The sequence below is a fragment of the Hippopotamus amphibius genome, chromosome 11 (assembly GCF_030028045.1).
Source record: "Hippopotamus amphibius kiboko isolate mHipAmp2 chromosome 11, mHipAmp2.hap2, whole genome shotgun sequence".
NCBI classification, from domain to species: Eukaryota; Metazoa; Chordata; class Mammalia; order Artiodactyla; family Hippopotamidae; genus Hippopotamus; species Hippopotamus amphibius.
Window position 1 is genome coordinate 90,569,724 of NC_080196.1, and position 24,970 is coordinate 90,594,693.

General features: G+C 39.8%; 1 protein-coding gene across 1 annotated transcript in view; it reads right to left on the reverse strand.

The window, feature by feature from the left end:
- The window catches only part of DYM (dymeclin), a 367,767-nt gene extending 350,786 nt beyond the window's left edge, over nt 1-16,981 (reverse strand). Inside the window, exon 1 of the mRNA XM_057698938.1 lies at nt 16,699-16,981. The gene's annotated coding sequence lies outside the window, so the exon portion shown is untranslated. The remainder of the gene's footprint in view (nt 1-16,698) is intronic.
- Between the last annotated feature and the right edge of the window lie 7,989 nt (nt 16,982-24,970).

Below are 24,970 nucleotides of genomic sequence, written 5' to 3' on the forward strand. Positions count from 1 at the left end.
CCTGACCACTGCAACTAGAGAGCCGGCACACTGCAACTACTTGAGCCCATACGCTCTGGAGCCCACACGCTGCAATAAAGAGCCTATGCACTGCAATGAATGATCCCACATGCCACAACGAAGATCCCACATGCTGCAGCGAAGATTCGATGCAACCAAATAATGAAAAATAAAATTAAAAAAAAGAAATGGTCAGATCCAATAGACAGAAAATTAGTAATGATATAGCTGACGTCAACATCACCATCAATCAACTGGATATAACTGACATCTATAGCTGCTTCATCCAACAACAGCAGAATACACATTCTTCACAAGCTCACATTAAATACTCACCGAGATAGACCACATTGTGGGCCATAAAACACATCTTAAAGAGAAATTATAAAGTGCTTCGAGTGCCCAAAACCAATAAGCTGGGGATAGAGGGAGCAAATCAGAGGACGCCATGAGGAACGATTCAGACAAATGCAGAATACAGGTGATGAGCAAGTTCACTTGTGAGACTGGAAAAGTTCTGAATCCTCATCGTGGTGGTGGTTATGTGAATCTATAGTTGTGATAAAATTTCACAGAACTATATGCACAAAAGAAAAAAAATGAGTGAATGTAAAAAGTGGAGAAATCCAAGTACAGTCTGCAGTCTATTCTGTGGTGTCAATATCAGTTTCCTGGTCTTGATAACGTACTATAGTTACATTAACCTTAGGGAAAGCTGAGTGAAAGGTATATGGAGCTTCTCCAAGCTATTTTTGCAAATTTTTGAGTCTATAATTATTTCTAAACAAAGTTTTTAAAAATAAAAACAAAAATCAAACCCCAAAATCAAATCTACACGTCCAAGAAAGGTGCCAACAAATCATTTTTCTATCACAACCACTAAGTTCATTTTTACATATTAAATTACTTCATCACCTATATCATCACATGGTGAGATATTAGGATCTCACATTTATTTTACTTGGTGTCCTGGAATGCCCTTTTACTTAAGTTTCCCCAAACAAATTCTTTCAAATCTTATTCAAAACTGAACTTTTTCAATAAACAAAATAAGCCATGGTCCTTTGGGGATTCCACACTAACTTCATAACTCCAGGGAAATATACACCAGATTTTGCCTTCTACCACCTACTTACAGGAACTATTTCCTTTTTTTTTTTTTTTTTTTTTATTTATTTCATAGGCTGTGTTGGGTCTTTTTTGCTGTGGGCGGGCTTTCTTTTTAGTTGCGGTGAGTGGGGGCTTCTCTTCGTTGTGGTGCGCAGGCTCCTCACTGCCGTGGCTTCTCTTGATGCAGAGCATGGGCTCTAGGCACGTGGGCTTCGGTAGTTGCAGCACATGGGCTCAATTAGTTGTGGCTCACAGGCTCTAAAGCGCAGGCTCAATAGTTGTGGACAGGCACAGCTGCTCCAAGACATGCGGGATCTTCCTGGGGCAGGGATCGAACCTGTGTCCCCTGCATTGGCAGGTGGCTTCTCAACCACTGCACCACCTAGGAAACTCAGGACTATTTCCTTTTTATCAAACCTTCCAAATTATTTTATTTGTCTAATAATCCCTGCAATTCTTGAATATGCTTCAATGAAATTTTTTAAGAATAAACAAAAAAGACCTCCAAAACTTGTTTATAAGTCCTCTGTTTATCTGGGGAACTCATGCTAATTAGCAGTTAGCATTGTGGACCTAACAACAGTTTACCGGATAAACACCTAAGTGTGTGGATCGAAATAGTTGAGAGAGTGGCGGTTTACTGGCAATGAGCACTTTAGCTATGGTTTCCCCTGACTCTGCCATGGACTCAATTTCCCTTCTCTCTGCTTCATTAAAATCAACAGGATAAAAATGACACCAGATAAAAAGAAATGAGAATCAGAGCAAACTGTTCTCAATTAAATAGACCAGTATTTTACTTTTCTTGTGGTACTTTAAAAGCAACCAATTAAAAAAATTTACTTTGGAAGTTTTAAAAGGTCCATAAATGCTGAATTTTCAAAAGAACAAAATTCCATCCAACCTCTCCTATATAAGGCAACAATGAGAATATCATCATACAGTATATGAATGAAAATTTAAGTCAGACTTGATTTATTTGTATTTTATTTTTTGAATCAGTAACATATATGGTACAAAATACAAAGGGTTCAAAGAGTACACAGTAAAAAGTCTCTCTCCCATTTCTTCTCTTAATCACCTAGTTTCTCAACTCAAGAGAAAATATTACTAGTTTCTTGGGTATCATTCCACAGATTTTCTATGTATAAACAAACACAAATTTTCTCCTTTTTACACAAACCATAACACACTATATATTCCTCTTTGCTTTTCTCAGTGAATATATATTAGAAATCATTACATATCTGTTTATATAAAGCACTTCACAACTCTAACATTCCAGTTTTCAATTCCATAAATTCCATATTGATGGACATTTAAATAGTTTATACTATTACAAAAGGTTCTCCAATAAGTATCTGGTATATATTTCACACCTGTATCAGTATATAGGTACAATAAATCCAGAGAAACAAAACTGCTAAGTCAAAGATTATGTGCATTTCTAATTCTAGCAGCTATTGCAGAAGAGTAGCAGAATATGCCACCTCAAAATATGTCACTTTGGCACTTTATTTTGAGTTGTAGGCACTTAAAAAAATAGCAAATGCAGGGTGAGGCCTTCTCCAAACTCTCCTTATCTGCCTAAAGACAGATTCTCCAAAAGGAACTCCATTATCATAAATCATAGATTGATCAGTTTCATCAACCATGGAAGACTGACTCTTACCACAGGAGAGCTTAAAAGTTGGCACAACACTGAGACAACCTTTGTCACAAACTATCATATCTCTCATCTATTCTTCTAAGGCCCATTCATCCTTCCTAAAAATCATTTACTCTCCCTTAAGAGCCCTACGTTGCCCTTCCCCTATTGGGATGGTATTAAACCTGAATTCTAAGCCACCTTAAGAGCTACTCATTTTTCCCAAGGTATCTCCTATGAGGTACGCATGATAAACTTCTGTTTTTCTCCTGTTGATCTTTTATCACAGGGGCCTCAGTTAACTCAGAAGGGTAGAGGGAAAATTATTTTTCCTCCCCTACACTGCCTAAGCCTCCTTCTTTAGAGGCTGCGAACTTCCCCTCCTTTCAGCAATGCCTATTTCTCCACACCACAGCCATCACTGTTTAAATAAACTTTTTGATCTTTGCCAACTGACAGGTGAAAATAGTTTTCAATATGGAATCAATGTGTGTTTTGTTTCTCTTGCTGTGAATGAGGCCACTACCTGTTCATATCCTCTGCCTATTTCCTATTGATTTATTACATGAAATAAATTTTATTTTCAAACCTGCTAGGATAGACCACAAAGTATTAAAATAACTGCTTGATCCAGGACCAAGATGAAACCTTTCTAAAACAGTATGAATAAAGCCGGTAACCTGTAAGAAGAGACTGAATAGAATATTAGCAAGGAAAACCAAGACAGCCAACTGAGCCTCCTTCCCCTCTTTTCCTCACCCAACCCTAGAAATAGTGCAAAAAATTTTTTGTCAATTATTACACAGCCATGATCAAAAATTCACAGGAAACCAGAAGCTGTGAGGAATCCCCATAAAATGTAAAACAGCTGGAGACGGACTAAAACGGAAAATGACACCCAGGGGAGGTGCAACAGTCTTCAATCAAGGGCACCAAGAGTAGAACAGTAACCCCAGCCCAAAGGCAGATGGCCAGAAAAGGGCCAGAGCCCAGCACACCCTGCCTAGTCACCCCTGCCCTCACACCCCTGGGCAGCAACAAGGTACTATCTGCTGAGAGCAGAGAGTGAAGGCAGCACCCAAGGCAGCCACAATGCCAAGGGGGAACAAGTTCAGCCAAGCAAAGACAACTAGCTACTAAGGTACTTTTGCCAGAAAGTTCCAGCTGCTCCCCTACCCTCGCAGAAAGCAAAGCAGAAAACTGAAGCCCAATGGCATCTCTCATGCATCTGATTCATGCCAAGGATTCCAAACACACACACACATACATCACTTGCACGCAATGTATTTGGAACTCCAAAGACCCTTACCCACTCTCCAATCACCCCCCCTCCTAAGAGTCCTATTGCTCTTTCCTCTCACTGTGCATCAGAAGATGTCCTGGCTTTCAGCTCTTCTTTCTCTCAACGTGTCAGGAACTGAAGCTCTCTCCTGGTTTCACCAGTGGCTTCCATATTACTATACTACTTTCAGATCTCTCCTAGTCCCAACCTCTGACCGGACTGCCAGTTCTATAGATATGCCTAAAACACTTAGAAGTTGTTTTTTTAACTTAAGGATAATGTTTATAATTACATGTATTATAAATATGTAAAATACAAAATATATATAAATTTATATATATATCCAATAATTTTGTAGATAACAACGTTCCTTACATAAATCTATACTAGAAATAAGCAGCGTGCAACTGCTGATGCTTTCAGCAGTAAACCTGTCAAATGACCTATCTTTAATGCAATGTAGTGAATAACTCTAAATTAACATGTGTAAAACCGGTTCCATCCTCCCTCCCAAAACCGATCTCCCCTCTCACCTTCCCACTACTCACCTAAAGTTCCCATTATGAAAAAAACTACCTTTAAATGTTATTTTTCTGTAGTATATATGACACATCTCTCGATGGTAGATATTCCTGAGGCATGAATCACGCTTTACATTTCCTCCTTATCCTTAAGTAACCTACATTGCTAAAGAGATATTACTCAAAAAAATACTTACTGAAATGGCCAAGGTTCCACAGCTAATAAATATATGAAAAGCTCTTCAGCATAAATGAGAAATAAAATATGCTAATTAAAACAGTGAGGTATCATTTTTACCGATCAGATTAATAAAGGTTAAAAAAAAAACCTTATTAGCAGTGTGAGAGTAAAAAGGAAACAGGCACCCCCGCCATTAGTGTATAGGTATTTGGCAATATCTGTCAAAATTTTAAGTGTGCCAACAATTTTGGTTTTAGATATTTACCTCACAGGTAAACTCATACAAGTCGACAAGTTCTATACATACAGACGTTAATCATTATTTGGAATAGCAAATACACAAAATAACCTAAATGATCATCATCTGGAGATTAACTACAGCATGGAATAAGCATAGAAGGGAATACAGTGTAGCCACTGAAGAGAATGAGGTAGAGTATGTGTTAATATGTAAAGATATCCCAAATACCGCAAGTAAAAACAAACACAAAGACATAGAACAGCTCATACAGTAAAATCCCATTAGTTTAAATAAACATGTAAACTCTTTTTTGTTGTTGTCACTTCTGAGTGGAAGAATTATGATTTAAATTACTCTTTAAAACATGTAAATTCTTATATACGCCCAGACCATTTCTGGAAGGAAGCATAAGCAATGATCCAAGACCGGTTACCTCTGAAGAATGGGCTGGAAACCTGGGAGAGAAGGGACTTTTCACATTATGTCTTTCTGTACTGCTTGACTTTTTTTTAAAACCAGAAACACATTGTAATTTAAAGTGTGGGAAAAAAAAATTCTTCAATAAATGGGTTGTTTTCTTTACCTGCTCTCCTTCAGGAAGGATCTGAATGTGCTTCTGGCTTGTGCTTTAAATTCTTCGTGAGTGACCCCAGAACCAATATTTTGTCTTGACTTCTCAGTCAAAACCCAAGCATTAACCTCTACTTATTGAATATTTCACTTTGATGTCTTGCTATCATCATAAATTTTAAAATAAAATTTAACATTTGTCCCTCAAAACAAGCAACCCCTCCAAAAGTCACTATTCCTATCAATGTTATCAAGCAGTCTTGGCTTAAGTGCCTCACTCACACGCCCAAGTACACATTCCACACAAGCCTATCACACACTTACTATAAATGTAGGTGTTATGATGGCTACTAAAAATGCAAAAATGAATAAAACCATCTCTCTGCCATTAATGGCCTCAGATCCTAGTGGGAGGGACAAACGTGTCAATAATTATAACACATTTGATAAGTATAACAATGGGGTTATTACAAGAAGCTATGGAAATACACTGGAGCATCTGAGGCAGAGGAACTGCACATGCAACGGCACTATTACCTGATATACTCACACGGTCTATGAGCGTTACACGGATTCACTTAGTCCCCATTAAGAACTCTAAGAGGCACAGTTTTCTCATTTTACAGGTGAGGAAACTAAGGCACAGACAGATTAAGTAACTTACCAAATATGTGAGGTTCCAGAGATAATCGGTAGCAAAGCCAGGATTTGAATCTAGGCAATCTAATTTCAGAGTCCCTGGTCTTTACCACGTTACTATGGTGACTCTCCAACGACATCAAGTCCTGTGGGTTCTTCTACAACAGTCACAATTCTACATATCATCTTTTAAACAAATCTCTTTACATTCCCATTGCCTCCATGCTGGACCAGGCTTCTACAATCTCACATGATTTAGCACAACAATATTCTGATTTCTTTACTGCCAATCTCTCCACTTTGATTCACTCTGCACACTCCACTACTACATTAATCCTTAAAAAACAGGAAATTCAGTCCAGCATCGAAATTAAGACCAAAGGTTCTAGTGTGAGATAGACCCACTGTCTGTATAGAGTCAGTCTGAATTTCCATTTCACAGCTTATCAAACTCCACTGCATAACAAGAAAAATAACAGTACTTAGAACTCATAAGATTTTCTGAGGAACAAGCAAGATGATGCATGCAACACACTCAGTAAAGGACCTTGCACAGGGTATGCTTAGCCAAATAAAAGGTCAAATACAATCTATTTTTAATAACTGTGAAGTTACCACTTCCATCATTTTACTCACCAGCTCAAAAATATTCAATGATTCTTCATTACCTGAAAAGCCAAATACTGACATTCAAGACTCCCCACAGTCTGAAAGCTCACTTTCCAACTTTATTTCCAACTGTCCTCCAAACCAGTAATTCTCAAACTTAAAGGTACATAAAAAAAAACCTGTGGGGCACGTGATTAAAAATGCAAATACTTAGGCCTAAAAGATTCAGAATGTCAGGGTAGAGCCCAGGCATCTGCATTTTCTGAAAAGCATTCACAGTGATTTTGATACAAGGGGTGTGTGAACCTCAATTTGCAAATAAGAACCATAACAAAGTAAGGCGGGCCCTGTTCTCAACACCTAGCACACTCATCCACTCCTCTGCTCCTGCCTTTCAGGCCTGCCTTCTCCCAACACGACTATCCTGCAGCACCTGAAACCCTAGTCACTAAGCATAGCATGAGCGTTCTTTTTTCTCTACAATCCTTGAGCACTCATTATCTTTACTGCTCATTTGGAATTTAACTACCCTTCTAATAATGCCTTGTTTTGCTGACTCTTATACTGCTATTTCACTTTTCAGATCAGTTATTTCCTCAAGTCAATTTTACTATCATGAGTGAAAACAATACTTTGAACAAAAAATGATACACTCAATATTTTGTATTTAACTTGTGAAATACTTGATATATACAAAAAGTAAACCTCCTCTTCTATATGTACTGATTCACTGTCTCCTGATTTAATGAATCTTAGCTGGAAAGTAAACATGAGTGGATTTGAAAATCCATGATAACCAAATTCTGTCCTAACACCCCCAAAATATGCAAATAACACCCCAGTTTCACTTTGTCCCAACTTAGGTCTGACTTCATAAATCATAAACTATATTCCAGAATCACCTGAATGTATATAGCTGTGTACACACACATACACACACACTGGTACTCAACAGACTTTAAGGCAAAACTTTATTGTTGAAACAGGAGTCCAGAGAAACAGTGGGCAGTGATCACTGGCCAAAGGACATGTTAAACACCACAGGTGCCATGTGTCCAAGTAATGGAACATTCTCTAAAAGGTTACTATGTTCCAAGAGCTATATTAAGTAAGTACAGTTGGGTATTCCACTCCAGTGAAATGAGAATAAAGAAAATAAAAAGATATAAGCCCGCAAGTACAAGATCAGAGGAGGTATGAAAGATGGGAAGGTGACAGAGTGGCAGTAACTGAACTGGCAGAGCTGAGGATGCCCCCAACACGTCTGCCTGCCAAGGGAGATGCTACTGAGGAGCAAGCCCATCCACCCCATGGAACCCTGGGAAGGCAAAAGAACTGGAGAAAAACACCAGGAAAGATTGGGCAAGGCACAGCGCTCAAGTCTGTGAGTCTTCCCCCCCACTAGGAAAGCATGTGTGTGTGGTCTGGAGAAATCTGACTGGAAAGACTCTGCTGGAAAGGGTAATGAGGCAGAGGATGAAAACAGGAGAGTGAAGTTCAGGTCTTTCTGCTGCACAGTTACACAGCCCCCAAGCTTTCCTTGCCTCCAAGGCAGGAGACTGGAGGGTTCCCCCCAAGAGAAACTAAAGGGGGAATCAGGGAAAAGATACAGACATTTGGGATTCCCTCCATTTAAAAAGCTGGCTTGCCACCTACAGCAATGCCCACCGCTCACCAAAATCCATTCACACACAGAGCTTCCAATCAATGAGGGGAGTCTTGATCTTAGTTAAGAATGGTCCACCAAAAATGACTAGACTTGTGAGAGGAAAGCCTCCAATGTGAAATAAAGAAACCAAAATAAACCAAAGAAATTAATCAGAAAACAGGTGATTCTAAGGAAAAAAATTTACACTACTATCCTCAGGGAGATAACAATAAGTGCAAACACCTACTATGTCCCTGGGTCCTATTCAAAGTGCTTACACAAACTGAGTCGTTTACAGCCTATGAGGTAGTACTGTTGTTATTCCTATTGCCTAGATCACGGGTTAGGAAATTATGACCCAAGGGCTAAATCCAGCCTGCTGCATGAAGAATGATTTTTACATTTTTAAGTGGTCGAGAAAAAAATCAGTATTTCGTGACACATAGAAACCATATGAACTGAAAAGTTCAGTGTCTACAAACACAGTTTGATTAGAACACAGACACAGTCATTTGTTTACTTATTGTCTAAAGCTGCTTTTGTGATACAACAGCAGAGCTGAGTAGTTATTTCAGAGACTATAAGTGGTGCATTCATCCCTTTATACTCTTACTCAGTGCACTACAAATCTCAATGACACGTGTGACAATGCCAGCATATCAAGTGGCAAGTATACTGCCATTTTAAATGACCAGTGGATATCTCTCATATCAAAACAAGAATGAAGAAGGCTCTGATGTCACACTTTTAAGTCACAGTGAAGTAGATCCTTTTTTATCTAATTAGATGTCAAAGTATTATGTTTATCATGTAACAGCATCATAGCTGTGTCAGAAGAATACAAGATGGGAAGACATTACCAACTAAAGTAATAACATGACATGCCCTACCACAAAACACTCACTCCCAACTCATCAGAGCAACAATCAGAAAAATTAGAAAATTTAAAACAAGGCATTTCATCACAAGCAAAATGTCTTCCCAAAAATAAAAAATTAAAACAAGGCTACAACCAGAGTAAGATTCCGAATGGTTCATCTGTTAACCAAGCAAGGAAAGTCATTTACCAATCATGAGTTAAACTCTGTTCGATTACAGCAGACAAAGAAACGTGTCCAGAGAAAATAAAACATCTTTAAGACTTGTCTTTCAGGGAAAATAATAGCTCAAAGAGCAGTCCGTATGGAATTATAGCCATGAATGTTTTCCAAAATGGTTGAGAAAATATTAATTCAGTACAACCTGAAGTGGAATCTGCTAAGATGAATAACGACAGATGGTGGTAAACATATGTGTGCAGCAGAAAAAAGCTTAGCTGGACAAGTTTACAAACCTTGTGAAAATGCAAGGTGTTTACAAACTTTTATTTTACTTTGGAAAATATATATCTTCCTACAAAAATATGTTATTTATGTTAACATGTGGATTTATTATTTCTATTTTTAAGTAAATTAAATATTTTTTTAAATGCAAGATGTTTAAAGCCTAGTCATTATACTATCTATGAGCAGGTACTCTGCATAAAATATTTGAATCTATCATGTTTTATTGAACCAGTAATGTCAACTGTTAACTTCATCCACTCTAATGAATTTAACTATCAGTTCCATAAAACTTTTCTCAGAAATAAAAGCTGAGTATCCTGCTATGCTCTACCACATAACAATACAATGGCTTAGCAATGGTACAGTTTCATTTAAATTTTTCAAGCTCAGGGTTGAGACAAATTGTTCTGAACAAGAAGAACCCCCCTTAACCACTGTTATTAAACACTGAAAGCACAAACAAAACAGAGGAGCATTAAGTCAAGACATTGTCAGTAGGAAACTGTGAAGGTCTGAGACTGTATTTTACCTGCACACTAACAAAGACAATGAAGCCTCTGGGACAGAGATGAAAAACAATTCACTGCTCAGGGCAACAGTAGTAGCCAGAGTAAAACATCTTGCATCAGTTTCCTGGGCAACAGTAGTAGCCAGAGTAAAACATCTTGCATCAGTTTCCTGGGTCCCAATCCCCAAAGGTCTTTCAAAGTATTTGGTAAAAATCACTAATACCTTCACAGAAAAATAAAGCAGGTGGGGTGGGGAAACAAGGTAAACTACTCAGCTCAGCAGTGATATTTATGCACTCATGATAATGTAAACACTGAATTAAACAAGAATTCTTAAGTATCTGTGCTAAAAGGGCTGGAAGAGGGGGAGGAGGAAGAGGAGCTCATCTACCATAATAGGAGTCAATAGGTATTACTTAAAATTGACAAATCACAAAATAGCCACTTAGACATATTATTTATAAACACAGTTAGAACTAGCTATCTCTGAGAACCAGACTAAAAAGGATAAGTAAGGCAGGGTACTGTTGATCTTTTGTAATATTATTATAAATTATTATCTTTTCTAACAAGTATTACTTTAAGTAGAAATATTCAGTTTTAAATAAATTGGAGAGAAATGTACTTTACTATTTCACAATAATTGATTCATATAACAACTCAATGTGCAAATATCAAAGAATAGCTCAGGGTTTAAAAAACAAACTAGCAATACCCAAGCTCCATCACGCTGGTTATATAAGCCCAAAGACTCTGTCAATATTTCCTGAGTGCCTACTATGTGGCCAGCACAATACTAAGAGCCAAAGTTAAAATTATGAAGGATGGAATTATTTACAGTTGAGTAAGATATACAGATAAAGCAACATGAAATTATAATATGGCAACTATTCAAGACTCAGTGAAAGCTCCCCAGAGGTCATGCCATAAAAGCTAAGACCTGAAGGATTGGCCTGGTTAGGTGTGGGTTGAGAAACTTTTCGAAGTAAAGAGAAAAGCATGGGGCCTTCCCTGGTGGCAAAGTGGTTAAGAATCTGCCTGCCAATGCAGGGGACATGGGTTCAATCCCTGGGCTGGGAAGATCCCACATGCCGCAGAGCAGCTAAGCCTCTGCACCACAACTACTGAACCTGCGCTCTGGAGCCCGCGAGCCACACCTACTAAGCCCATGCACCGCGACTACTGGCTGCAACTACTGAAGCCTGAGCACCTAGAGCTCGTGCTCTGCAACAAAAGAAGCCACTGCAGTGAGAAATCTGCACACCGCAACAAAGAGTAGCCCCGCTCGTCACCAACTAGAGAAAGCCTGTGAGCAACAACGAAGACCCAACACAGACAAAAAATAAAAAACAAATAATTTTTTAAAAAAGGAGAGAGAGAGGGCTTCCTAGGTGGCGCAGTGGTTAAGAATCTGCCTGACAATGCAGAGGTCACAGGTTCGATCCCAGCTCCAGGAAGATCCCACATGCCACGGAGCAACTAAGCCCGTGTGCCAAAAAAAAAAAAAAAAAAAAAAAAAAAAGGAGAGAGAGAGAAAAGCATGTACATAGGACCAGGATTAGGAAAAACAGGCAGGGCCCATTCAAGGAACAGAAAGAAGCTTAAAATGGCCGGAGCAGGGAGGGAGGCAAAAAAAGGCCAGAAAGCAAGCTGATGCCTGATGGGGAGACTTACTAAAGGGCATGTCTTCTACTTTGCCCACTGTAACTATAAAATTGCATACATCCCTCAGTCTCCTAGACCAGTGAACTCTTCCCTAATATACCGATGATTTCAAAATACCTAAGTCTAGTCCAGAACTGTCTTGTGGGTGCCAGACCATTTATCTGACTACATGCCAAATATCATTACCATCTGGACCCAGGAATCCAGGGCCATATCCTAGAGATGACAGAGTAAGAAGCTGGAAAAGAGGCTGGGTCCCTAATGACAGCAGAGCCACCAAATCAGCCTTGAATTGCCTACCTCTGGACTTCTTTTACATGAGAAACAAACTAATAACATGTTCAAGCTAGTATTTGTATGTTACCCATAGCCAAATCTAACCTTAACTGACACAGGAGGCTTCGAAAGTATTCTAAAATGGAGGGTTGCAAGAGATATTTTGAAGGAATAATTGTCAAGATTCAGTGATTGACTCAACCTAAAAAAGAAATTTATTATCAGTCATATGACATACAAAAGAATTGTTTCTAATTCTTCCAATGTCCATATTGGAGAGTTACAGCCACTTTTGGTGTCTGCATTTTTTAATTGAGATATAATTCACATATAACATTATATTAATTTCAGGTGTACAATACAATGATTCAATATATGTATATACTGTATTGCAAAATGATTGCCACAGTCTACTTAATACCCATCACCCACCACACACAGTTAATTTGTCTTCTTGTGATAAGAACCTTAAGATCTACTCTTAGTAACTTTCAAACATATAATACAGTATTATTAACTATAGTCACCACAGTGCACATTACATTCCAGGACTTATTTATTTTATAACTGGAAGTTTGCACCTTTTGACCACCTTCACCCATTTTACCCACCCACACCTCTCACCTGGTGCCTGCATTTTTAAAGAATGTGATAACAACTAGATAAGACATCAAAAAGTACTGACCAAATTTTCTTAAGAGTGAAAGCAAAAAAAAAAAAAAAAGCTTTCAGCAAATAAGAGCTATCTGTAAAGTTGTTCTCAGTCCTACTGGATTACTTTGTCTAGAAATAGACTAACACGAGGATAACTTAAAACTGCAAGCAGGGACTTCCCTGGTGGTGCAGTGGGTAAGAATCCACCTGCCAATGCAGGGGACATGGGTTCGAGCCCTGGTCCTGGAAGATCCTACATGCCTCAGAGCAACTAAACCCATGCGCCACAACTACTGAGCCTGAGCTCTAGAGTCTGCGAGCCACAACTATTGAGCCCTCGTGCACCACAACTACTTAAGCCTGCACGCCTAGAGTCCATGCCCTGCAACAAGAGAAGCCACTGCAATGAGAAGCCTGCGCACCACAACGAAGAGTAGCCTCTGCTCACAACTAGAGAAAGCCCACACGCAGCAACGAAAACCCAAAGCAGCCAATAAATGAATAAATATAAAAATTTATTTTAAAAAAAACTGCAAGCAGTTTTTAAGAAGTTCAAAGCATTAGGCTCAACTAAGAATCTTACTAGGGAAAATAAGCTTAAAGAAAGGCACAGATTCCCATTATGCTTACTGGAAGCGGTAAGCTAAAACACACCATCAGAGAGACTGGACCTTCACGCTCCGAGGCAGTCAAGACCTTGACAGCCAAGCTGGAAAGTGGAACCCCTTCAGGAAGCAGGACACCAAACTACAGCACTTCCTGAAATCCTTTCCACCTCTAAGATTCAGTCTTCTCCCCATCCGGGGAGAGGAAAAGCAGCAGCAGCCATCTTGCCCCTCTGCTTTTCAGGCCCACAGCACTCAACCTCACCCAGCTGGGTCACAAAAGGAAAATTCTAGAAGGGAATTCAAGCCCAACTCTCACAGTAGCTCATGCTTCCTGCAATTTTTTTCTCCCTTTGGAGGTGCCTCCATCACCCACTGGGACAGAGAGCCCCTGCCCTCTCACTCTGGGCATGGGAACCACCATTGCCAGAGTGTCCTGTGACTTCAAGTAGCGACTGAGCATTATATACACTCTGGTTACAAGTAGACAGTACTTAAAAAACATGAATATGAAAAAGACCGAAACAAAATACAGAAAAAGTTTACATATTATTACATTGCTTTTATACTTAATCACTTTCAAAGGTCTCATTTTATCAAAGCCTATCTACAAATGTCACAGATATCTCCCACCTATTTGTTTACAGTCACTAAAAGGAAAATGGGGAACAGTCCTCTCCAGCACTACTTCCATTATCTACAAAGTGAAAGATGACACACTGCATTTGCAGCAGCAAACAAAATATCCCCAAACATACTGTGATAGGCAGAATAACAATTCCCAAAGATGTCCACATCCTAATCTATGAAACCTGTGATTCTGTTATTTTACATAGCAAAAAAAAGGACTCTGTAGGTGTAATTAAGTTAAGGACCTTAAGTTGAGGGAAATTACCCAGAATTACCCAGGTGTGCCTGATCTAATCACAAGGGTCCTTAAAAGTGGAGAATTTTTCCCAGCTGAGGTCAGATCGACTACAGACTAGTCAGAGAGATGTGACACTGCAGGTTATAAAGATGGCGGAAGGGGGTCACAGGCCAAGAAGTGTGGCAGCCCCCAGGAGCTGGAAGAGGCAAAGAAGCAGATTCTCCCCTAGAAACTTCCCAAAAGGAACACGGGCTTGACACACTGATTTTAGCCCAGTGAGACCCATTTCACACTTGAAAAATACAGAACTTTAAAAGCATAAGTTTGCATTGTTTTAAGCCACTAAATTTGTGGTGATTTCTTACAGTGGTCATAGAAAACTAATACACATACAGTAAACAACTTCTAACAATATATGAAATCATCTAGAGGAGAGAAGCATAAACAAATTGCCCAAATACTCAGAGCATTATGAGATATAACAGTTATTTGTGCATTTTGCGGTATATTTCACTTCTATTTTTCACCTGCCCTCACAAAACTCCACCCATTCAAGAGCCAGCCAAAGTGACAATTCTTCAAACTTTCTGTAGACGGATGAACCATATTAACCAAGAAAATGGAACAGTCAGGAGAGCAGGACTGACTGGAAAAATCAGGAAACAATTATACTGTATTTTTCAGAAAGTCAAACATCAAAATGTTTGTTTGCACTGCTTATTCAGTATCAAATGGATACCACGTTTAAAAAAATAAGTCCCTCTAGATATTAAGAGCTTACTATTAATTTTTAGGTGTGATAATCATATTGTGGGTAAATAAAAAGAGTGAGTCAATCTTCTAGAGACATTTACTCAAATATTTACAAATGAAATGGAGAAGGAAGAGGAATGGACAGGGCCATAGATGAAACTAAATTACCCTGAGTTACTAATTTTTAGGGCTGGGTAATGGGTACAAGGGGCTACATTACATTATCCCAGGTTGAACTTTTGCAAATTTAAAAGCTAGAAAACAAAAGTCCTTGACCTATTTATTATAATAATATAGATTTCTTAATACATTTAATAGTTGAAACTCCGTCCTGTAACATTGCCCCACCTCAATTTTCTGCCACTTAATCCACGTGAATCAATTATTCTTTCATTCCCACTCATTTCGCCCTATTTAATACTAACCTAATGAGTTTCAGGAAGTCACCTAACCGCTAAAAGATTCCTCTGAAGAATGGGAATAGTTATACTTGAGCAGTCTACCTCTGAGTTGCAGAGAGAATTATCTAAGATAAACAATACAAAGCAGGATAGCCATTCAAGAAATCTACATTATTCATAAATTTCATGCTTGGCAGCAACCATTCACCTATTCCTATAGATCCTCTTCCCTTCCACCTCCAGTTCCTCTCTTGAGCCCTCAATTCTTCTGCCCAAAGCCAGGCTCCCTCCGAAAAGGTACACTCCGCTCCACCGCCTACACACACGCACACACATACACACATTTTCATATCTTTCAGCACCTTCTCTCCACACTCCTCTCTCTCCAACTTTCAAAGAACCTATTCAATCTGCCCCCCTCACCAGTCTATCCTGTGTACCCCTATGCTGGCCCTATTACAACCATCCCGTCACTTCTCTATAATTCAGTATTTTCATCCTATGAGCTTTATTAACCCACTACTGTTCACAAACACCCGAGCGAACTTCTCACCCTCTCATCTCTCAGTTAAAACACAACCGCTAGTTGCCACGGAGTGGGGGAGTGGAGAATAAGCAGTGGCTTCTAACAGGTAAAGGTTTCCTTTTTTGGGTGATAAAAATGTTCTGAAATTAGATACCTGCACAACCCTGTGAACACGCTTTTTAAAAAACTACTGTAAAAAAAAAAACTGCTGTTATACTTTAATCGTACTTTTAAAGGGTGAATTTTATGGTATTTAAATTACATCTCAATAAAAATTCGTATGTCAAAAAAAAAATCAATATTATTGCCCACCCTGCCCATCACACGCCCACTTGTCACATCAACCCCACCTCCCGAAGCATCGACGTGCTCTTCGGTATCCCCCCTCCCCAACTCCCAACGCCTGACTCGAACAGAGCCCCCCCCCTTGATTAACACACCCCCTCACTTCCCGGCTCTAAGTGCCACCGAACCCTGGAAGTGGGGGGAAGCTCTCGTGGCCCAGGCACTGCCCCTCCAGGGCAGCCCCGTCCCCCTCTGGAGAAGGGACCCTTCGGCTCGGCCCTGACCGGGGGAGGGGAGGGTGTCCCCAAACCCGCTCTGACAAGGGGCGGGGGCTCCGCCCAGCTTCCAGGGCAGCGCTGCCGGGGGCGGCGCCACAGCCCACCTGTCTCAGCCGGCGGGGAGATCCGCTTCCACCTCACGGACGGACGAGCGGGTCGCAGAGGAGACAGAAAAAGCCGCGGTCGCCGCCGCAATCGGGGTGGCGCACGCCAACTCAGGCCTCCATGATTCCACGTCTCTGCGGCTCCGACTCCGACTCCGGCTCCGGCTCGGCTCCCGCCCGGACAGCGTCAGTGCGGAGGCCCGGAGGCGGGGAGAGAAGAGGGAAACTGCCGAGAACGCCGCTGGGGACTGAACGGCTCGGCGCGCTCCAGCCGGCGGTCACGTGGCGCGTGGCGCACGGACTGCTGGGAAATGTAGTCCCTAGGGCGTTCCGCTTTTCTCCACCCTCCCGCGCCTCCAGGGCAACGGCAAAGCCACGTGGCAAAATCGAGAAGCTGCTAAACCTTCTTACCCTCGTGCTGGAGTCCTGGCTTACTCTACAGCACTTGTTCTGTTGGCTTAATTTTATTAAGGCCACTGTTCATTCCAACCCAATAATCACCCCAAAGTCAAGCAATTCCTTGTAGGACTCTGAAGAATTTGGAAATAGGAAAATAGTGTTTGATGGTGACAGAAGAGAAAATCTAGACGTGCCTGCAATACTGTCAGAAAGGACAGGTACAGCAGGAGACAGTGCCAATATGGTGTAGTGCCAAAAGTATGGAATTTGAAGTCAAATGAGCTGAGGTTACCAGATTGACGTCCTTGAGTCCTTACTTAACCTCTCCAGCCATTTTCCTCACCGAAAATACATATACAAGATCATGATGATACTTCTCATTACAGGACTATCGACGATGTCAGTAATAATAACTAACAACTCACATTACAGGTTGTTTTCTGTGTGCTATACACTGTTACTTTATTTCTTCAAATAATGCTATGGGATAGACATCACTGTTATTTCCTTAATATAAACAGTATGTGCCAGTACACTCTCAAAAGTACTATAGAGGTCTTACATATACTTTTCCAGCTTTTATTGCCTATAATTTTTCTGAACTTGCAGAACAATTACAGGAAAATATACTAAAACACAAGATACCTGGGAGCTTAGCTAAATGGAGGTGATTAAAAATGTTCTGAAATTAGATGATTTATGGCTATGCAGTCATTGTAAACAATGCTATGAATATGTGTTCATGATATGTTGAAATCGTATGTACAGTATTATCCAATTTTCAAAAATAAATTACATTTATAATACTTCTATATACATGCCCAAGGGGGAAAAGGCTCAAAGAATATTAGCAATTATCATCTTTGGGAAATGAGATCATGCATGATTAAAAATAGCTTTTTCCTATGTGTTTTCTAATTTTTCTGCAGTAAATATGAATTACATGTATAATTTTATTTTTAAATTACTATAGCAAAAAGAGAGTCAGGCACCAAAATCAACCTCAAAGTATTTTATAATTTTGCCTGTACAAAAATCACACAGTCTACCTACCTCAAAATAACCTAGCAACAACTGTGAGCATCTCTTCAGAACTGGCTTGACAGACCAAGAAGCAACTTATTCTACTTTGAGGCAATCCTGTTTGTGAAATTTAATATCTCCTCCCTTTTGTATTTTTTGCATGGCTTTAAATAAAATGTTTCTGCTCATATGAAATTAAGAAACTGGCGGGGGGGGGGGGCGGATCAAGGAAAAAAAAAAAGAAAATGTTTCACTGGAAACCAGGCAAATGTCATAATGTTGCTAAGCAAACATCATAAACCAGAGACTAATAATGGGAATGGTTTTCACAATAAATAATGCATGAGTTGAAGTAGCAGTCCTTTGAAAACTACTTATTGTACTGTGATGTGCAAAGTATTATCCTTGGTCACCAACTTTCAATACTGCCTGCACAAGTATCATGATAACTTTGACTGACTTGACTACTTCACTGTCTAGTTATTGCAGAAACACTAACAAGAAAGCCATAAAAACCCTCCCACTAAATGCAAGGGGGTATCTTGGATTGGATCCTGAAACCAAAAAGGTCAATAGGGGGAAAACTGATGAAATCCAGATAAAGTCTGGACTTTAGTTAAGGATATCAGCAATTTAATTGTACCAATGCTAATTTCCTAGTTTTGACAAATATGTATGGTTATATAAGATATTAACATTTAAGGAAACTGGGCAAAGGATATTTAAGACCTCTCTGTAGTTGCAGCCTTCCTGTAAATTTAAAATTATTACCTCAGGCAGGCCAAGTAATGGCTGCCTTGAAGATGTCCACATCCTAATTCCCAAAACCTATGAATATATTAGGTTACGTGGCAAAGGGGAATTAAGATTGCAGATGGCATTAAGGTTGCTAATCAGATGATCTTAAAATAGGGAGATTATCCCCAATTATCCGGGTGGGCCCAATGTAATGACAAAAGTAAAAAGTGAGAGGGAGGCAAAATGTGTGAGTCATAAATATGGTTCTCACAGAAGATCAAATGATTCAATATTATAGCTGGCTTTGAAAATGGCGAGAAATTGGGAATGTGGGAGTGGCTTTTAGAATCTGGGAAGGCAAGGAACAGCTTATCCCCTAGAGTAGTGGTCCCTAACCTTTTTGGCACCAGGGACTGGTTTCCTGGAAAACAATTTTCAATTTTTCCATGGTTGTCAGGGGGCGGGGGCAGATGGTTCAGGTGGTAATTCGAGCAATGGGGAGTGATGGGGAGCAGCAGATGAAGCTTTGCTCGCTCACCTGCCTGCCTCTCACCTCCTGCTGTGCAGCCCAGTTCCTAACAGGCCACAGACGGGTATTAGGTCCATGCCCCAGGGGTTAGGGACCGCTGCTCTAGAGCTTTCAGAAGGGAACACAGTCTTGCTAGTAACCTTGATTTCAGCTCAGTGAGACTGAGTCAGACTTCTCACCCACAGAGCTATAAGATAATAAATTTGTGTTGTTTTAAGCCACTAGATTTGTGGTAATTTTTTGTAGCAGTAATAGAAAACAAATACATTCAAAAATAAAAAGGTATAATTAAAAAGAAAACTTCCAAAAGGCTACCTGTCTTGTCAACACATTCCCAATCTGGGACGGTACAAATATCCATACTACTTAGAAAGTAACTGTAAAACAGAAAATGCACAAAAAATTATACTTCACTTCCCAGCTCATTTTGGTTAGACAGTTATGAACACCAACTGTATCCACAAACATGTTAAGTTACATAGGAAAGTCAATCAAGCAATGAAATATCAAGTGAGTCATTGGAAATAATACAGTATCTGAAGTTACAATCTTGCATAACCTCCTCATCCTCCTCTCTACTCAGCAACTTTGCAGAAAGATATTTAAAACAAGGACTGGTACTTCTGATTTAGGACGTCCATTTGGTTTTCATTCACTTATTCAACAAATATTTACTTAGCAATTCTGTGTGCACCGTGCTTCAGACCTGGGCCTGACCTCAGGAAACTTAAGGTCTAGAGGAGGAAACAGGCATTATACAATTAAAAATTGGGTTACATTGCCACAAAGGACAAGAACAGCCAGCACAGCCTGGTATCCAGTGCCAAAAAAATAGCTTTTCAAGAAATAAATGGTGGGGGACTTCCTAGGTGGCACAGTGGTTAAGAATCCGCCTGCCAATGCAGGGGCACGGGTTCAATCCCTACACCAGGAAGATTCCCACATGCCAAGCAGAGCAACTAAGCCCGTGTGTCACAACTATTGAGGCCGTGTGCCGCAACTACTGAAACCCACGCGCCTAGAGCCCGTGCTCTGCAACAAGAGAAGCCACCACAATGAGGAGCCCATGCAATACAATGAAGAGTGGCCTCCGCTAGCTGCAATTAGAAAAAGCCTGTGCACAGCAACGAAAACCCAATGCAGCCAATAAATCTAATAAAGAAAGGAAAGGAAGGAAGGAAGGAAGGAAGGAAGGAAGGAGAGAGAGAGAGAGAGAGAGAGAGAGAGAGAGAAAGAAAGAAAGAAAGAAAGAAAGAAAAAGAAAGAAAGAAAGAAAGAAAGAAAGAAAGAAAGAAAGAAAGAAAGAAAGAAAGAAAGAAAGAAAGAAAGAAAGAAAGAAAGAAAAAGAAAGAAAGAAAGAAAGAAATTAACCATTTTCTGGACTAGCAGGGCCGGTGTTTTCATCAACATCTTAATAATAAAATTTATACCTGCAAAGCTGAAATTTCCTTTAGTGTTAAAACAAAGAAACAAATAGAACTGAACTAAATCAACAAAAAATTATTCCAGAGGTGCTAAATGTCACCATGGCCCTTCAGTAACAAATGGTTCCCAATGTGATCAAATGGCCTTGGCTATGCAATTATGGAACTTTCACTAGGTTTACCCAGAGAATGAAATACACTGCAAGTCTCAGAATGAGATTATTATTTAATCTTGATTTTCTCTGAGGCTCTAAACATAATTTCCTCCCTCCATCTCCATAAATCAAACCATGTCCCTTATCTGCTAAAGGACTTCCAGTGGCTTGTCACTTCGTTCAGAATTAAAGCCAATGGTATTAAAGTGGCCTACAAGGCCCTACAATATGCTTCAATCCCAGCCCCATCCCACCCCTCTAATCTCATCTCCGCTCATGTCTCTTTCACTGTCAGACCTAATTGGAATTGCCTCCTTGCAGCTGCTCCAAGCTCGGGGCCTTAGGCACCTACTGTTCCCTCTGCTTGGGTCACTCTTTTCCCTTTTTTGAGTAGTGAATATTTTATTGCATGCCCTATAAATGCCAGACATGGCTCTAGGCACTGACATGTCACAGATCAGCTGTATTATTTGTTGCCTTCAAGGAGCTTACATTCTGGTGGGCGAAGACAAATAAGTAAAACAAATTATAATTAACTTAGACCACGTCTCCCTTATCTTCTCCAAGACTCTGGTCAAATGCCATATTATCAGAGAGCCTATTCTTGTTCGTTCTGCATAAAATAGCAACACCTACCAACCTTCACCTCCTGTCCCAGTACTCTCCATCCTTTCCCCTCCTTCATCTTCCTACATGGCTTTTAATCACCCCTCCACACATTTGTCTCCTTGCTAGTGGAATGTAAATTCCCTAAAGAAGGTACTTTTTGTTTATTGGCATAGCCCAAGGCTCCCATAGGCACGTAGTAAACATTTTTTGAATTAAATAAAAAACCATTTCACCAGGTATTAAGGATTGAATTATTCTCCCCCAACAACAACAACAAAAAATTCGTATAGTGAAGTTCTAACTCCCCATACCTTAGAATGTGACCTTATTTGGAGATACAGCCTTTATAGAGGTGATTAAATTAAAATGAAGTCACTAGAATGGATCCTGATCCAATATGACAGGTACCCTTACAAAAGGGGGAACTTTACAAACAGACTCACACACAGGGAGAATGCCATGTGACGATGAAGGCAGACACCAAGGTTATGCATCTATGAGCCAAGGAACATGAAAGATTGCCAATAAACCCCCAGAAGCTAGGGGAGAGGTGTGTAACAGATCCTCTCTCACAACCCTCACAAGAAACCAATATTGCAGACACCTTGATCTCTGACTTCTAGCCTCCTGAACCGTGAGACATTAAATTTTTATTGTTTAAGACACCCAGTTTGTGCTTCTATATTTCTGCAGTCCTAGCAAACTATGCACCAAGTAATCCACCACTTGCTTCCCCCACTGCCCGTGTATGCAAAACTGTGAATTTGACTAAAAAATGTCACCAAAGTACTAAACGTTCAGTGACAGGGGACTGGGCTGAATGAACATCCATCCAACAGAACACTGCGTCTTTAAAAAGAAGCGTGTAGAAAGTGATTCAGTGACCTGGAAAGTCCTTCACAACAGGTTGTTAAATGAAATTAAGTTTAAGAAACAGTATGTAAAACATAATTCCAATTTACTTAAAAGTCTGAAGAGTAGAATTGGGCTGGAAATGTAATTTTTATTTTTCAATTTTATATGTTTGTACAGTTTACATACATGTATGTATTTAATATTTATACAGGACTTCTCTGGCGACGCAATGGTTAAGAATCCACCTGCTGATGCAGGAGACACGACTTTGATCCCTGGGCCAGGAAGATCCCACAGGCCATGGAGCAACTAAGCCAGTGTGCCACAACTACTGAGCCTGCACTCTAGATCCGGCAAGCCACAACTACTGAAGCCTGCTTGCCTAGAGCCCATGGTCTGCAACAAAAAAGTCACCACAATGAGAAGCCCAAGCACCACAATGAAAAGTAGCCCCCGCTCACTTCTACTAGAGAAAGCCCACGTGCAGCAACGAAGGCTCAGTGAAGCCAATATATATATATACACATATACAAAAATAATATATATACATGTATTCAAACATACACAAATGTGTATGTGTAACATATCAAAATATATACATAATTAGACCTAATTTTCACAATGTTGTGAGTAAAGTATTATTGTCTCCATTTTACCCCTGAGAAAATATAATATAAAACAGTTTGGGTTTTTTTTTTTTAAGTTACTGAATGTTATGCAACTAGGTTGCTCAGACCTCCAAGAGTTCACCTTCTAATATAAACATTGTACAACAGGAAACTTCAAGGAGAATGGATTTTTATCATTGTCTTATGGTGATTTAATTGTGAGCTTGAATTTTTATGGTAAAAGAGAGGTGATGGTGGAAGGAGAAACTATAGGTTAGAATTGAACTTTAAGGCTCTGGGGCCAAAAAGAGTCTCTGGGTGTCCCTGGAATTCAGGAAATCCCAGTTGGAAGACCAGGCATTGGAGCCCGAGATCAGATCCACAGACTGGCAAAAATACAAAGAGAGCCAGTTTCCTGGGTGGGAAAATTAGAATTCAAAATTCTTTCAATTAACTACAATAGTGAACAACAACAAAAAAGAGCTGAATGACATTTAAAAGAAACTAAATTTCTCCAATCGGGTTCAAAATACCACTGCCCAGCATAGGAACAGTTAATTGTAAAGGAAGTACTTGGGACTTCCCTGGAGGTCCAGTGGTTAAAACTCCGCACTTCCACTGCAGGGGGTGCAGGTTTGATCCCTGGTTCAGAGCATGCCCCACAGTGCGGCCAAAAATTAAATGAAAAAAAAAATAAAGAGGAAATAATAATGGCTCTTATACATCACCAAAACTCACTTATAACAGTAGAAAGTCAAATGAAAGCTACCACGCTATAACATACAGCTGCTGGAGGACATGTACGTCAGTGCAACCAACAGTGTGACAGTATTTTCAAAATTATAAAACACATACCCTTTGACACTGCAACATACACTTCTAGAAACCTATTTTACAAACATGAGTGCACACACAGGGGACTTCCCTGGCAGTCCAGTGGTTAGGACTCTGAGCTTCCACTGCAGGGGGCACAGGTTTGATGCTCTGGTCAGGGAACTAAGATCCTGCATGCCGCATGGTGCATCCAAAAAAAAAAAAAAAGAGAGAGTGCACACAAGTGAAATAATGTACATACACAATATTTACTACAGTATTTTTTTTTGGTAATTTAAAAAACATTTCTTTCTTGTGGTAAAATACACAAACAAAATTTACTGTCGTAACCATTTTTTACTGTACATTTCTGTACTATTAAGTGCATTTACATTGTTATTTAAATATCCCCACCATCTATCTCCAGAACTTTTTCGTCTTCCCCAACTGAAACTCTGTACCCGTTAAACACTAACTCCCCTTACCCCACGGCCCCAACCCCACAAATGGGAACCACCATTCTACTTTCTGTCTCTATGACTTTGACTGCTTTAGATACCTCATATATAATCATACAGTATTTGGCTTTTTTGTGGCTGGCTTATTTCGCTTAGTTTAATGTCCTCAAGGGTCATCCATGTTGCAGTACATATCAGAACTTTTCTCTTTAAGGCCAAATAGGACTATTATGCTGAAGTAGTTTCCTTCTATTTCTAGGTTTGTTTGTCCCCTTCATTCTGTTAATGTGGTGTATTACATTGAGCAATTTTTGTACGCTGAACCATTCTTGCATTCCAAGAATAAAGCCCACTTGGTCTTTTTAATATGCTGTTGAATTTGGTTTGCTAGTATTTTGTTGAGGAATTTCTGAATCTATATATATTAGAGATACTTATCTGTAGGTTTCAGGTTTCTCTTTCTCTCTCTCTCTCTCTTTGGCAGCGAGGCATGTGCGATCTTAGTTCCTTGACCAGGGATTGAACCCACGTTCCCTGCATTGGAAGTGCGGAGTCTTAACCACTGGACTGCCAGGGAAGTCCCTAGAATTCACTTGTGAAGCAGCCATTAGGTCCAGGGCTTTTCTTTGGTGAGAGATTTTTTTTTTTCCTTTTTTATTTT